Here is a 16,486-nt window from a genome sequence, read left to right on the forward strand (position 1 = left end):
ATATGGGTGAGGTGGTTAATATCCGCATCACTGAGGTTACGAAGGGTGGCGAATCGGATTTGGTCGGCTCCCGGTGCGTGTTGCGGCGTAGGTCTTGTAGGACCACCCGCACCTCGTCATATGTGATGTCTGCATCGAGCAATTCGTTCGCCTCGCCTACATTGCGGCGGCAGGCCTGTGGGTATGAAATGCTTCTCGAGCTCTCTGAGGAGTGTCGAGACATCGTCCCTGTGCTCGTGCATTAGGATGTGCAGCTGTTGAAATGTTTTTCCCTTTGTTTTGGTGGGATCTGTGATGGATCTGTGAGTGAGCGAAGAATCGACCACGTTTTTGCTGTGCTCAACGTGCCTGAGAGGCGATCGCAAAATCCTCGCCAGTTATTCCTCGTAAGGATATCTGCATACTCCTGAGATTCCCGTGTAATTTGATCTATACGTTTCCTAAGGTTGCGGTTGAGGCGTTGTCGTTTCCATGGATCGTCGTGTCAACCCTCTACGGGCGTTCCAAAAGATGAAGTAAATGCGGGTCTATGTCTGGTGTCTCGGTTGTGGTGCGCAGTGTGCTCGTGGTCGCCTCTAGATCTTGTGCGAGAGAGTCAAGCCAGCGTTCGTACCCTTGGCGCTCAGGTGGGTCCTGGCGACGTTCCCTGAATTTAGTCCAATCCGTTATACGCACATTTCGCTCGGGCCTGCGCGCACCCCGTAATGACAAGGTGGTCGCCACAATGTAGTGGTCACTACCAAGGTGCACCTCTAAAGGCCCGTGCGTAACGACTGGGCCAGTATTGCGCACGAAGGTAAGGTCAGAGCAGGCGTCACGAGATACGCTGTTGCCCATCCGAGTGGGGTGCTCTGGGTCGGTAAGCAGTGTGTATCTCATGTTCCTGTTCATTCTTGTTCATCTCATGTTCATCTCATGTTCATGATCTCAGATCTTGTGCGAGAGAGTCAAGCCAGCGTTCGTACCCTTGGCGCTCAGGTGGGTCCTGGCGACGTTCCCTGAATTTCGTCCAATCCGTTATACGCACATTTCGCTCGGGCCTGCGCGCACCCCGTAATGACAAGGTGGTCGCCACAATGTAGTGGCCACTACCAAGGTGCACCTCTAAAGGCCCGTGCGCAACGACTGGGCCAGTATTGCGCACGAAGGCAAGGTCAGGGCAGGTGTCACGAGATACGCTGTTGCCCATCCGAATGGGGTGCTCTGGGTCGGTAAGCAGTGTGTATCTCATGTTACAGATCGCATTCCATAAGCGGCTCCCTTTAGCCTGCGATTTAACGTAACCCCATGCAGTATGTGGAACGTTAAAGTCGCCGGCCACCACACAAACCCGTCCAAACCTACCAAATTCTGTTAGTAGCTAGGTGCTGAAAACAGTGCGTTCGCGAACGGGGGGAACTGTATGCATTGAGTATAAACAGACTCTCGCTGCGTTTACCTTGCGTAATTATTTCCAATATTTGGTGAGGAACGTCAATGTTAGTGGTATGCATGCGACATGTAACATGTTTCGAAACTAAGGCTCCCACAAGAGGAGAGACACCCGAGAGCGTGCTGTAGCCGGATAAAGAAGGAGTGCAATTGACTTCCTGTAAGAGGATGACATCGGGAGGGTTCGTGGATGTGGCGATATACTGCTGTAGGGAACCTCGTTTTCGGCGGAATCCCCTACAATTCCACTGCCACACCACTAGTTGCTCCGCGTTACGCGGAGCCATCATCATCGCGAGAGGAAGCAGGCGGTCGTGCATAGGGATGCGGGCGCCGGGTGCCAACATTGGAAGGTTGCGGCCGAGAGCCTTGGTCGGAAAGCGCGCTTTCGTTGTTACCGCTAAGCTCAGGAACTTGCGTGAGTGCGAAAGTGCACTCTATACATGATTTTACTTGCTCCGTAATCCCTATTTGAAGGGCCTCCATTTGGCGTTCTATCCTGTCCAGAGCCGCCTGCATACTAGAGCTCATGTCTGCCACCAGCGCGTCCACTTGTTTTTGCAGGCGCTCACAGCGCGCCTCCATGTCACGACGTAGGCGGGCTATTTCTATTAGAGGATCGAGATTTGATAACGAATTGGTAATAGGGGAAGGGGTAGGGAGAGATTTACGGGGCGGAGCGAGCTGTGGGGGACCCTCCGCCCGACCTCCCGAGGCGCCTCCATTGCTGTTTTCTTCTCCGGAGTCCGCTGCACTCCTGAAGGGACCAGGGTCACCTTGGCTGGGGCGTTGGTCTGCAGGGCCTTCTTGTAGGATTGTTGGGAAGATGGGGAAGGAGGGCGTTTCTCTGGGAGGCGCACCGATGCCTCGCGGGATCGGGACCGAGACTTGGAGCGGGTCCGGAACTTGCGACGGGATCTCGAACGGGTCTCCGACCGGACTTTTCTGGTCTCCTTCGTTGGGGCGCGAGACGTTCGGGTCTCCGCCGTATTTGTGTTAGTGGTCGGGTCACTATAGGGTTGGAGTTCACGCTGCTCTTTCTCGAGAGCTTTCCGCACCCAAACTTTGTTCAGTGTCTGCCTAGCTCGCCGCGGGCAGTTTGGGTCCGCTGTAGGGTGGGTCCCGTCACAGGATTTGCAGTGTGGGGGCACGCATGTGACGGAGTGGGGTTCTCAGTCCCGCACGTCGCCCAAATGACCATGTGCGGCGTAGGACAGTAATCAGCCCAATGGCCGAGCTTGTGACATATTTTGCAAACCAGCTGGCGGGGTCGATGGTGGTAGCAGCGGAGTTCTGCACCGTAGAAACGCACGTTGCGAGGCACTTTAAGTCCTTCAAATGTTACCAATGCAACGTTGGTTTCACCGATCATTCGTGCTTGAAGTATTTGAATTCCAGGAGCCAAAAGCTCATCCACTAGCTTGGAAGACGGTGTACCGGGCAAAAGACCAGGAACATTTCCTTGCATGAGTTGTCTGGGGCCGCAAAACATGTTGTGATCGGATAGACCCGCTGACCAAGGTTCAGCTCCCTCACCTTGTACAATGCGTCTGCTACGTGTGACTGGGGCGTGCTGATGATTGCCAAGTTCTGCTGAGGTTGAAGTCGGAATATGAAGTCCTGACGATCCTCGGTGGTCAAGCCGGCTGCACTCCACAGAGCACTGGCGAGTTCTGGGCGCGTCCACTTATCGAGACAAAGTACTCCGTGAGGCCGCATAATTATCTTTTCATCGTGCAAAGGAAGTTGAGGCAGGTTCTCATTCCGACTGCGCTTGCGTACGGTAGGCTGGGAGGCGTCCGGAATGCCCAAGAATGCCCAAGGCAGCTCGCGCAAAGGTTGAGTCGCCGTCGCACCTAGACTCAGCCCCCGACGCAGATCGCTTTCAAGCTAGGGTGTGCGCGGTCGCGTAATGCGCAGTTGCTGCCGGAGTACAACACCACCACCCTCCCTCCCCTCGCCCGGCGTCTTGTGCGCGACGGAAGACGCATCCCTGGCCGCTTAAGAGGATGCATTAATGAACTTGTCGAGAGCATATAGAATGATCCCATGACACTATGGTGGGCGCTCAACTTATGCGCATTGGACAATAATATATTTGAATGAATGAATGAATTATGGGGTTTTACGTGCCAAAACCACTTTCTGATTATGAGGCACGCCGTAGCGGAGGACTCCGGAAATTTCGACCACCTGGGGTTCTTTAACGTGCACCTAAATCTAAGTACACGGGTGTTTTCGCATTTCGCCCCCATCGAAATGCGGCCGCCGTGGCCGGGATTCAATCCCGCGACCTCGTGCTCAGCAGCCCAACACCATAGCCACTGAGCAACCACGGCGGGTAATAATATATTTGAGCTTGATGAAGCTAAGCCTAATTGTCTTGATCGAAATTAGAGGAATATATTGTGCAGGGTGGCGAATTACCGGGGAAAAAGCAAAAAAAAAAAACTGTAAATTTTTTCTAAAGAACAACTTATTTTCGATACACACGCCGTCTTCATCCACTACCGAATTGCCTGATGTAGCCTCCGAAATACCCGCGGAAATGCCACCATTCTCAAAATCAGCGTGTGGCACAAAACTGGGCATAAATTATGAAGTGCCAAAGCTGCACAATAGATCGGTGGTTAGTGTGCCCCACTCCCGACCGCACAAATACCACAAGGGTACGAGTTCCATTCAAAATGAAGGTGCTGAGTAAATTTTGTGCTTATTCGTCCTATAGTGACGGCACGGCTAAGCTAAAGGTGAGGAGGGGGCCTGATGACAATAGCGTTTATTTATTTATTTATTTATTTATTTATTTATTTATTTATTTATTTATTTATTTACAGTACTCTCAAGGCCCATTGGGCGTTATAGAGGGGATAGGTAGAATGTACATAAAAAACATCAATAACAACAAAACATTAACACGAAAACAAAAATTCCTAAGAAATGTTACAGACTTAGCGCGCGACAAGTACACTCAAATAAAGCAAATGAAAAATAACAAACGACAAACAAAGTATTAGTGAAGATATTGTTACTCATCTAGGGTGAAGTATGTAGTCACTTATGGCAGCCTTGAAAATCATTGTCTTCTATACAGGTGATTGACGAGGCAAGGTGGTTCACTCGGTACTTGTCTTGGGCAAAAACGATTCAAACAATGCATTTGTTCCACGAAAGGGAACGAATACTTTTTGCGGGTGATCGATTCTGGAAGACACATAAGCTGGTTCTTTCAAAAGTTATTCCTTTAACAGTTTGTACTGAAAGAAAATTTTGTAGAATGAACAGCGGCGAAATATTTTTCGTCTATTTTTTCAATTGTCCAGACCTAGGTTCGACTTTATTAAATACTAACTCCGCGTGAATAATTAGAAGCAATAAAACGAGCTGATCGGTTTTGTGCTGATTCGATGCTATCTGTTAGTGTTTTTTGTCCAAAATCCCATAGAGATTAGGCCTACTATAGCTTCGGTCTAATGAGTGTTTTGTACAGAAGCAGTTTTAAGTGTTGTGGGGCCTGCGAAAAATTCCTGCCTATGTAGCCTAGCATTTTATTCGCGCTACTGGTGATTTCGGAGATATGTGTATGCCAGGAGAGGTTATTACCCACATGGACACCGAGATACTTATACGAGGGAACTGTTTCAAGACGAACTTCGTTAACTTTGTACTGGAAAGTGTTGGATGGGTTATACTATCGAGAAACTGCCATTACTTTGCAGTTGGCTGCATCAAGGACCATTTGCTACTTGGAACACCAGTTGTAGATAACGTCAAGGTCAGTCTGCAGAATGAAAGAGTCCTGTGAATTTCTTATCTCACGGTAAATGATGCAGTCGCCTGCGAAGAGTTTAATTGAAGAAATAATTGCGCCGGGGAGGTCATTAATATATATTAGAAATAGCAATGGTCCTAAAACGGAGCCCTCTGGTACATCTGATTGACCTGCGCAATGCTGCGACACTGAATCATTTGCAGTAACAAATTTCGTACGGTTAGTAAGAAAGCATTCAGTCCACTTCAGTATGTTAGGATCTATATTTAGGACACTGATTTTAAGGAGCAGCAGTTGGTGTGGAACCTTGCCGAACGCCTTGGCAAAGTCTAGGAAGATGCAATCAACTAGCTGTCATTTGTCTAAAGAGGAAGCCAACTTATTAATGAAGAATAATAATTGTGTTCCACAGGAGTAACTTTTACGGAAATTATACTTAGGAGTGAAGAATGAGTTTGATTCTAGAAAGGAGACAAGGTTCGAGTAGATTACGGGCTCAAGAAGTTTGCAGGGGATGCCTGTTAGTGAAATAGGTCTATAATTAAGAGGTGAATGTGGATCACCAGATTTAAAACGAGGAACCACTTTCCCTACCTTCCAATCTGCAGGTAATGATACACAATTAAGAGACTGGGTGAAGAGGTACATAAAAAAGACAGATGAATATACTGCAGTGTTTTTCAAAAGTTTTGAATTAATTTCGTCAACGCCGCAGCTAGACGACTGTTTCAAGTCCTGGATTCACTTCAAAATTCTTGTAAATGCCATAACAACTAACAGTAACGAAGCTACAGAACTATGTTCTGCAGGCTGCTGAATCATTTGACAATCTCATTAAAAATACAGGATTTATTTCAATGAAACAGTTGCAGGGAGATCACCAGTTCAACTCTTAAATGCACTCATCAGTTTTCAGTAAAGCACAACCAGTTGTCCGGGCACTAGGCAAATGGGCGGACACAGCAAACGCAGCTTTTAGCGTTAAGTGCTGCCATGGCAATATATCAGGTATTAGGTGTGGAATTCTGACTGGGAGCCACTGATGTCGATTTTATGGGGCTGGATAGCGCATCGAGCGCCCTCAACTAATGCCACCGGAAGTAAGCTCCTTTGCGCCGGAAGCCGGTAATTTGGTGCTTTCTAGCGACACTTTAGCTGCACGGGAGCTCAGCATCTCTTTTTTTCTCGCCTTAAGATGCCTGCCTATTGTGCCGTAAACTGCCCAAGAAGGCCGGATATGTCTTGTGGGTAGACATAAAAAAAAAATGCTGGCTGTCCCGTAATCGAGAGGAGATGTAAGCATGAATGAAATGGCTACCGGCAAAGCAGATTGATCGGAGCAATTACGACGATTACTCATAGCCATCTCGCAACCATCCGCGGCGCGCCGGACGCTGCCGGCCTGGTCACGCAGCGTGGCGCCATCTCTCGAAGCAGACGGCGCAGAACCCGCGCCGCGGAATGCACGGACCGCTGGCATTGAAAACAGCACAGACAACCCTGTCTCAGTGCCAAAAGATAGCAATCAAGTGTATGGTGGCTTGTATCTACCTTTTGAACTTCGCCTATTGGAAATGACAAATAAAACTTCAGCGTATTAGAAGATGCAGCTTGAGCGATATTGTTAACAAATATTAGGAAGAAACCGGAAGCAATATTTTTTGTAACTTGTTTGGGCAGTAGCTACCGTATGTGATGCGGTCCTGTACAAAGGGTTTGGGGCCAGAGACTCCGTTTTCTTAAGTTTTAAATGGTTGCCCGGATGATCTCGTTTTGTTCTCGCAATGATGCCCGGATAACGGCTCTAGATTTTGGGTCAAGGTCACTTGGTGGTCGCCAACAACGGGAGCTAAACGTAATTCATGCTTAAAATTCGTCATGGCCGTGCTGACAGCGTCGCGATCATGAGCAGCGCGCGCTGGAAACACGGTGATTGAGAAAACACTTTATGTAGAAAAAAATCTCGCATACGGGTTCAGATTACCATAAAAGCCCTTGCCAATCATGAAATTACAACATCCCTAAAGCACGGTAAACAACGAAGAAAAATTGTTACGGCCGCAGTATTTTCCGACCAAGCGACAAGTAAGTGAAGCAGATGCGCCCTACTTCCGGGACAAGCCGCCGCACGACGCCGCATTTCCGATGGCTTCACCGACACCCGGCTCGGCGAGCGACGAAGCATCCAGCAAAATATAGTACAGATCAGTGCTGGGGCCTTACCAGAGTCGTTGAAAAGTGTGCAGCCTATTTTTATGTCCACTGCATGGCAAATGGGTCGCCCTGCGATCTCCAGTTACACCTGTCTCACGTTAGCTGATTCCAACTTGTGCCTGCAAAATAAGACGGAGCCAAATTTCAAGACAACACAAACGCACACAGGCGGCATACCATTAAAAGTGCTTTCCGATCGTTTCTATGCCATTCTCATGATCCACTGCTCACGACCGGCTGTTCACATTGATGAAAACTGTTTGCGACTGGCTTAAAAATTAATCACAATGTCATAAAATTCAAAAGCATTGCTAGTTCAAAACGCAACACCGGCACGAAATAGGTCGAATTCAAGCGCTTCCGGGTAGTAAAATATGGTGTTAAATATGGAAAAACTGAACGCATATACAAACATACATCATTATAATTTCCGACAAGGTTTTATTTCCGGGAAAACAGCAACACTTACACTTTCCGCATGCTAAGTCACACAACGAATGTCCAGCCAAAATATAACAAATAAACGTTCATATAAACTGTAATAAAAATGACATTTTTATCGTGTAAAAACTTTCTTTGACAGTGACGGTAACGTCTTACTAACGCATTTGGTGATGACAATGCCCTATTTAATCTTTTAGTGAATAAACATTATTTTTTTGATAATACGTGGTCCTCTTGTTGAATATGTGTCTCCACCGTTCTTTGCTTCTTCCTAAGTTTTTCAAATGTTAGAATTTTGAGTGTGACTTATTTTCTGCTAGTTGATCAATACCGACAGTTCAGTCAATTCTGCCTCATCTGCGGGGTTTGCAACTTTCATGCTCTCTTTATAGAGCCCCTTGTTGCTTGACAAAGTTTGTCTGTTTCCTGCCTTGGTGCCTTACCCCGACTTCAACTGCCACCTCTGAAATTATTTTCATTAAGGTCTGCATTCATTACTTCTATGTCATCATCATTTACTGGTTCTAAAGCATCATATTTGTTCGCGAGCAAGAAACTGAAATACCCCCTTTTACCGACTGCTCTCAGGTTGGCCTGAATTTCACTGCTTGCTTTTCGTTTTTTTTTTATCTTCATAGCAACGACAGCTCTGGCTTTAACTATCCTATGGTCTCTGTACTTTACCTTACCTAGCACATCTGCATCCTGCACAATGCCAGGACCATAATCTAGTATATCTCTATTCCATTTCTTTTGTCCATTTCTTAGACTCAGTCTGGTTAACCTCCCTGCCTTTCCTTCCTCCCTTCTCTCTCTCTCTCTTCTGTCCCCGTTTAAACTTTCTTTATGTCCCTGCCAATTACTGCGGTTTCTGCGCAATAAATGAATGTATTCATAGCATAGCAGAATGTGGCCAATGACGTCATAGCATAGTGCGACAGTAATCAGTAAAAGCGGAATACCCCAAGGGTCTGCTGCTGAACAGCAGTTTGAACCTTCGAAAGGCAGCCCGAATAATGTTTCTATTCACTTTGCTAGTGAACACAATAGCGTGATATTTTAATAGACATGGACGCCTACGGTGATATATGGGTTTGTTTTGTCCACACCTTTTGGATAACATCACCTTCTAACAAGGAATTATGATGGTTCTTGCTAATCAGCGAAGATAGCGTGTGCGTCTTGTGAGCTTCTTACGCTCTTACAATTGATACCGAGGACGCCGGGGAAAATCACAAGCAAACAAGAACAGCGCCGCGAATGCAATACGATACACGTACAGTACATGCCTTTTCGCCCGGCTATCGACGTCACCATGCCTCCAGGTCGTACAGCGGTATATAGTCATACATATGTGCATGGTGCTGCTCGGTTCCTTTGTCCCTTGCCATGCACAGACGAACACGTGCTCGCGCAGCGCTATAGGGCTCAGCGGAGCGTATCCTCCGTGCGGCCCTGGCGAGAGACTATCTGTGCACGCTAGGGTGCACGCCAGGGTCGTCTCTGCGGGAACGCATCCGTGTCATCTCGCGGCATTCGGCTTGCAGAGGGCAGCGCTATCAAGTTGCCCCCGGTTCATGAGGTATTGCGCACCTCTTTGTTTGGAAGCAGTGTGATACACCAATAAGGGATCGCGCATTGGCGCTCGAAGGTACTCGGGTCGCGTGTACCTTGTTCCAGCCCCGAAAAGTGCCGGAAAAGTGCCGAAAAGTGCTTCTTTAACGCCTCCCACATCTTTGGCTTGAAGTGTGGTCCTTGCTTGTCGATGAGAGGGCGCCTGGCGCCTTGTGGTGTCGCCTGCTACGCGGTATACGCAGGGTGCAGCGACGATTAGCGTCACCGAATTCGGAAACAAATTCTATGTCGATCCGGTCGTTGAAGAAGGAGGAAAGGACTCATACAGGTATGGCTATACATTCGCTGTTATTCCGCTTTGTCTTAAACCACAGTCATTGCCCTGTTGTCTTGGTCGACTTAAATTTGTTAATTTGTTATAATTGTTAATTTGGTTGGTACATATGTTTTTCTTTTCCTTTTAGAGGCTCTCCGCCGTAGAGCACATGAAAGAACATATTCATAAAAGAACCTCTGGTAAGTGCAGTTGCTCTATTATTTATGTTCAATATATCAGGTGCACCCGAACTATCATAGCCATTCGCTATATCAATACCAAGGGATGCTCGGTATCGATGACGTTTGCACTGTTATTGGAGCAAGACCGCGCCAGATAGGTTTTATATTACACCTTTAGTGGGGATAGTATGGTCCCACAAAACCACGCTATAGTTCTTTAGCAAGTGTTCGTAACTTTTACAAGGGCAAGAAATGAAGCAATTGTGGGCATGTGAACACTGAATGCAGCAATGGTCACATGCCGACAGTTGACACTGATTTCTATGGAGCTGCACGGCACTCAACATTTTTGCGACCTGGCAAAAGTGCTGAACCCGCCACGGTCTTTCAGCGGTTATGGCATCTTGCTATTGCGTCCGACCGTAGGCGGAAAGTCTTCATCTTGCCGAGGGGAGGGGGGGGGGGGGGCTGGAGCTCAATCAGGTTTTCGACCTCATATATATATATATATATATATATGTTACCCTTTAAAATAACAGTTGCACTTGAATAAACTTCGTGTGATCTCGAAGAATTGTTCACTGAAGTGACGGCCATATATTCGTACTTACACGACCTCATCGTAGGAGAGAGTTCAATTACACAGCTAGAGACCTCTCGCACCACCAGGAATCTGGCGTTTCTCACTGGTGTAATCTTCCGGCATGTAATTGTCTTATACTTCACGATCACTAATACTGCTTCACCTTTCCGGCGAAACTGCAGCCTCTCTTTCTTTTTTTCTTTCTTTTTTTTTTCTTTGAGCCCGAGTATAAGCGCTGCTGTGCATGACTGCTATTTATTCCGATTTCGAGTGAATCCGGCTTGGCGTCATTTCAGTTACTGAGTGAATTATATATATTTATAACCTCTGTATCCAAGTGGCTATGTTTCCACTGGAAACTGGATACTGGAAAGTATCACCAGGACGAATGTTTCTTCAACTGCGAGGCTTTTCTTTCGAGGAATCCGTATGGGTTTCCTTTGTAGCATTTGTTACGAACGGGTGGATGTCTGATTTTCCCTTTATTAATGGAAAGAGAAGCAACGCTGAGGACACATATCATTCTCGTGCATTTCACACGCCGTTGATAAAAGACTCTGCCGATGGGGTCATTGAAGCATGCAGGTTTTTTTCTTCATGGTCAGAAAAGCACGCAAAGCAATTTGAAGTGAGACGAACGTACAACAACATATTCATTCTCTAGGCATAGGTTATTCATGCCATTAAAGATAATTGTCACGTGGTTGCCTTCTTCTGTTTAAATCTATAATAAACATTGTCCTGCGTATATATTTAAATGTATTGTGTCTATGCAGGGCGTCTAAAATGGAAATTTTAAAAAATGTTTAAATTGAGAAAATACGGATGAGGTACCCGCCACTGGTGCTTATCCTGCTGGTGTAAGGATTTGCGGAAATAAAGCGAAGTCAATTAAACGCCGTGCACGTCCGTGCCAACAATAATGCAGTAAGCATTTAGGCACAACAAAATTTTAAAAGAAAAGGTAGATGCAACTCAAAAGAAATCTTAAACGATGTGGGTGACAGAACTCTGGTAATGGCACTTTGTGGGGTGGGGGGGGGGAGCATAGGCTTTGGCATCGCCGGGGCAACCCCCCCCCCCAGGAAAATTTTGGAGGGGGCTCGTGCCGCGAAGCCTCCGTGTAGTCGGCGCCTATGCGTTCGTCTATAACGTCCGGCTAGGACGTCCGGCCAGAGGACATCCTGAGAACATCCTGAGAACGAGGTGCCGGGTTCGATGCCCCGTGGCGGCTGCTGCATTTCCATGGGACGAAATGCAAAAATGCTCCTGTACCGTGTTTTAACGCACGTTGAGAAACGCCAGGTGGTCAAAATTACCCACTCCCTCCTACTTAGTATGTATTTCATAGCGCCTCTGTTCTTTTGGGACGTGAAACCCCGTCAAACCTTGTCAATCAGGATGGCGTCAAACCTGTAAAAAAACAAAGACCAGGAGAGTAGTGTAGTCTCTTTGAATAACTGAGCAGTTCAAAATGAGTGGAAAGGATGTCAATTGACCTGCGCTGGTGGATGTTAACAACACGCAATCGTGGTTCAAACATTTATGAGCCGTACACTCTGCTGCGTTGTCAATTCTGATGCTCAAAACGGTGGTCGATTACCCTTCGATCACGTGTCAAGAGCCCTAAAGAGAATAAAGCGCAAAGATAAAAACTGCTTGATAATCTCCAGAGCTTCGTGCCAGCTATGCGAATTTCAGGTGGAGGCAGATACTCTGTACACTGCGTCACACTACAGTCACGTCGATGCCACTCACGTGGCTTCCACGTCACTTCATCCATAAATATAATTCCATAACAAGTTGCGGATCTGAAGTGTTTTCTGATATCGTGTGACAACGTACTCGTTGCATTTCAAGGCATTCACTCATTAAAAGAGAGTTAGCCCCGCCTGCTTGAACTATCTTGATACGTTGCAGATATCATCGAGCTCCTGCGTGATACGGACACGTCTGGCCCTACCTGCATAGATTAAAATTTTATAATTGTTATAAAACTTTTATAAAATTTTACAAAATTTTATACATTTTTAAATAAATTTTTTGATATTTTTTATAAATTTTATAATTTATAATTTTTGCGGATCTGAAGTGTTTTCTGATATCGTGTGACAACGTACTCATTGCGTTTCAAGGCACTCACTCATTAAAAGAGAGTTAGCCCCGCCTGCTTGAACTATCCTGATACGTTGCAGATATCATCGAGCTCCTGCATGATGCTGACACGTCTGGCCCTACCTGCATAGATTAAAATTTTATAATTTTTCAATCAGTCCCATGACTCTGAGGCAGTGTTCTCAACGGTAAACATTGAATGGGTTAATGTTTACCCGATAAACGTGCGACCTTTGATACCGTACTTCTTTTTGGTGTTGGCGAGAAACAACAATGCCAACTTTATGAGCTTTTAGAGCACATGAAAGTGCACAAAAATAAAAACAGAGCCCTACAATATAGGTCCCGATATCCAAGCTGCGTTATTGATATTATAACCCACTGTATTAATATTTAATTGCCATTGAATTCCAGTGTCAAACAGTAGCGCCTTGGATCATCCTGATATCATCCTAATATGGCCCTACAATTATGTACCTGGTACATTCTCAGTATCTAATTGGGCCGGACAAATGAACCTGATCCGGCGCCTTTTAGTAGCAGGGCATCCATAGGATGTACGAATGTCTGGATGCTATCGCGTTGTCTGGGCATCAGCAACAATGAAAAAGGCACGAAATAGATCCTTGACAGAAGTGAGGTATACTTTCTGAAGAGTGCGCACCACCATAAACAAACAAAATAGGAGCCCACTGAAGCTACAGAGACCTCCATAATGTCCCTTGCTCCATAGAGGAAGAAAAAGAAGTGCCCAGGGCTCACCGGTGCTCTGAGCCTGTCGTTGTTATGCAATTTTTTTATTGGTCTGCCATTTTCGTGAGAGGTATTTCACTAAAGATGAGCAAGAAGACGCTCCCACAACCACCTGAACAAGTTCAGTCATCTGCTTCATCGCTCATTTTTGGATGACGTGCCTTTGGAAGCTCGAATCAGCTCGATTCCTGGGAGAGCCCAATGCCGGCAGTCATGGACTCTGACAGCGAGTACACTATAACCATGGGCCGCCGGATGAAGAAGATGCGCCATACGTTGTCTGAACTGACTTTGTCGAATTAGAGTAAGCAGGAATCCTTCATGGTTTCTTATGTGCCGTTCTCGACGTCACACAGCATGAACCCCCTCACCGGGCAGTTTCTAACCGAATATGTTGAAACTGTGGCCCCTGGTAAATCAACGAGATCGGGATCAACGCTCGCAAGAACATCCTGACGACAGATGCGAAAAATTCAGCAATACTGGAGAAATTAACGATCATTCCGCAGTTAAGCACAATCCCCGTTCGCTCCTTTATTACTTAAGGGAAGGAGACAACGACTGATGTGATTTCCGACGTGGTCCTTGAAATCAAGTATGTGGATTTCTGGAGTCTTTCGAGTCATTGGTACACATTCTTGAGATTCACCGCTTGAGGCACTCCCGATGCATCAAGTTAATATTTGCTTCTTCGACATTACCAGCGTCTGTCAAAGCAAGCTTCGTGATTCACCGTGTACAATCATTCGCTCCGAGGCTACTTCAGTATCACAAATTTCTAAAGATAGAAAACGTGAGCGCTGCTTGTAGAAGTGATGTCACCTGATCGCGTTGCGGCGGAGAGCATAATACCGCCGACTGTGATGTGTTTTCATTTGAATGTACAAACTGTACTGGCTCTTACGAAGCGGCTTCGAAGGAATTCCCGAAGATGCAACAAAAAGTTCGTATTCTGCAAAAAATGGCAACAGACCAATTTTCCCGTAACAAAGCTGCTCAATCTGTTCGCCAAAGTGACCACCACTCGCGAAAGAAGCGCCACAAAGCCATTTCAGAAGAACTGCATAGCGGGGCGCAGGTGCCCCGACCACCTCTGCCTGTAAGTGCATGGAGGACGGTAACTACGCCTACTGCTAATTCAAGGTCGGTAAGAGCAAGCGCCGAATATTCGCCTCCACCAGCTGATACAGACACTGAGTGGCCTTTGCTGTCCTCTAGACGCATGGCTATGCAAGCGGGCCCTAGTGGTCCTCTGCGCCATAAAGCCAAGAATGATAGAGCCACTGAAACCGATGACTGTCCGATGACACAACGGGTAAGCAAGGAGATGGACATAATGACAAGAACAAAGTTAAGAAAATCCTGGAGCACTTGGTAGAGTCAATGCACGTGATTCTCTGTGGTCTCCAGAATCCAGGCGCTAAAAGTGCCCTGCATGTGCTCGCCGTACTGGAGTCGCTTATCACAGTTTTTTACATGCTGTAAAGCTTTTGCTTGGTGCCTGTGCGGCTCACGCAGGAGAGGCCCACACATCAGATTCGTCTGAGCGCTTTTATCTGAAAGTTTATTTGAACTAGTGACAACAGACAAGATATGGAACCCGGCAGCGGCTTCATGGATGACATTTCTGAATGTTTACCATCAGAGCGTTGAACTTTCTTTCACCGTTGTGCATCCCTCTTTCTATGTCATCATCATCCCTCATCACACCTTTATATCCCCATTCCTCCTAGACCTGCGCAGAGTAGCAGGCCAGAGCGCGCTAGCTCAGGCCGAGCTCTCTACCTTCTTTCAAATAAATTCTCTCTCTCTTTCTCTCCATAATGACTGTAAACTGAACTACATAGAAAAACAATGTAGCCAAACTGAAGCCAAAAGTTCTGTCGTAAAGAAGTTATTTTTACGGGATGGAAGCTTCATACGAATCGAGACGGGGGCGACAACGGGAGGTGCCCATTTCCCGGTCGACGCGACAACTGAAATGAATAAAATAACCATTTTGAAAGTCGCGCATACCGAAGTCAATTTCTTTGTTTAGCAGCGAGGAGAGGTTTTTAAATTCTACTTGTCTTTGTGCTCAACATAGTGTTCATTTCCTGTTTCACTGTGCATGTGTAAAAATTTCCTTAAATTGACTGCTTTTGACGAATGAGAATCAGTTAAAAGTTTGCCGTTAGTTCGTTCCTCTCTCTCTTTTCGTCATTATCTATGCTGTTCTGCATCTTTCTTTTAGCATAATAAACCAACTACCTGAGCGCCAGTTCTATTGAACTGCAGAAATAATGTGAACCAAGACGTAACAGAAAGCAAGGGACGCCTAACCTTGTTTTATGGCTGATCTGTAAATGTCATTAAAAGTAAAATTATCAGATAAAACGGAGGAGGGTATTCATTGTAACTCTCAGCTGAGTTGCGAGATGCCTAAACGAATGGGCGCAGGTGAGCGGCGCGGAGGCTCTGTGATCAAGAATCGCATTGTGAGGGCATCGCGCACGCCACCGATGCCAGAAGAACACATCAATATAGTCATTCGCCCAAGGGGTAGACTGAACCTGGAGAAAGTTAGCCTTACAGCGTTGGGCAAGGCTGTCGTAGAGGCGGCAGGCCTCAGTTGTGAGCAGGTTAAGGAAGACGTCATCTGCCCTAACTTTATGCAAAATATCTCGGTGGCTAGTACGCCAGAAAGGAGCAACGCTGAATGATATGTGAGACTCAGGTCAATCAGGATGGCGGACAAGCATTTTGAAGTACGTGCGTAAGAGACGGCCCCACACATTACGTGTAAAGGGGTCATTCGCATTGTGGACATTATGAATGGCCCTGCGACGCTTGAGCGGAGCATCGTTAATGAACGCAATCCGCTGGCTATGGCGGTCAGAAGAATCAAGAATACAGGATCCGTTATCATTATTTTCGATGGGTTAAGAGTGTCCAATTTTGTCAGATATGAGCCAACCCTGGTCCGGTATCTCCTGTATCGAAAGCAGGTGGATATATGCTATGTGTGTGGTCAGCTTGGACATCGGGCGGATGCTTGTCCGGCGCCCGGTTGTCTTGAATACCGACGATGCGGGACTCGGAACCCTGAAAAGGATCATAAC

General features: G+C 46.5%; 1 long non-coding RNA gene across 1 annotated transcript in view; it reads left to right on the forward strand.

Moving 5' to 3' along the window:
• Positions 1 to 9,420: 9,420 nt before the first annotated feature.
• LOC135906728 (uncharacterized) overlaps positions 9,421 to 16,486 on the forward strand; it is a 58,930-nt gene continuing 51,864 nt past the window's right edge. Inside the window, exons 1-2 of the long non-coding RNA XR_010565821.1 lie at positions 9,421 to 9,764; positions 9,901 to 9,952. This is a non-coding gene — a long non-coding RNA (uncharacterized lncRNA). The remainder of the gene's footprint in view (positions 9,765 to 9,900; positions 9,953 to 16,486) is intronic.

The sequence above is a fragment of the Dermacentor albipictus genome, chromosome 1 (assembly GCF_038994185.2).
Source record: "Dermacentor albipictus isolate Rhodes 1998 colony chromosome 1, USDA_Dalb.pri_finalv2, whole genome shotgun sequence".
Lineage (NCBI taxonomy): Eukaryota > Metazoa > Arthropoda > Arachnida > Ixodida > Ixodidae > Dermacentor > Dermacentor albipictus.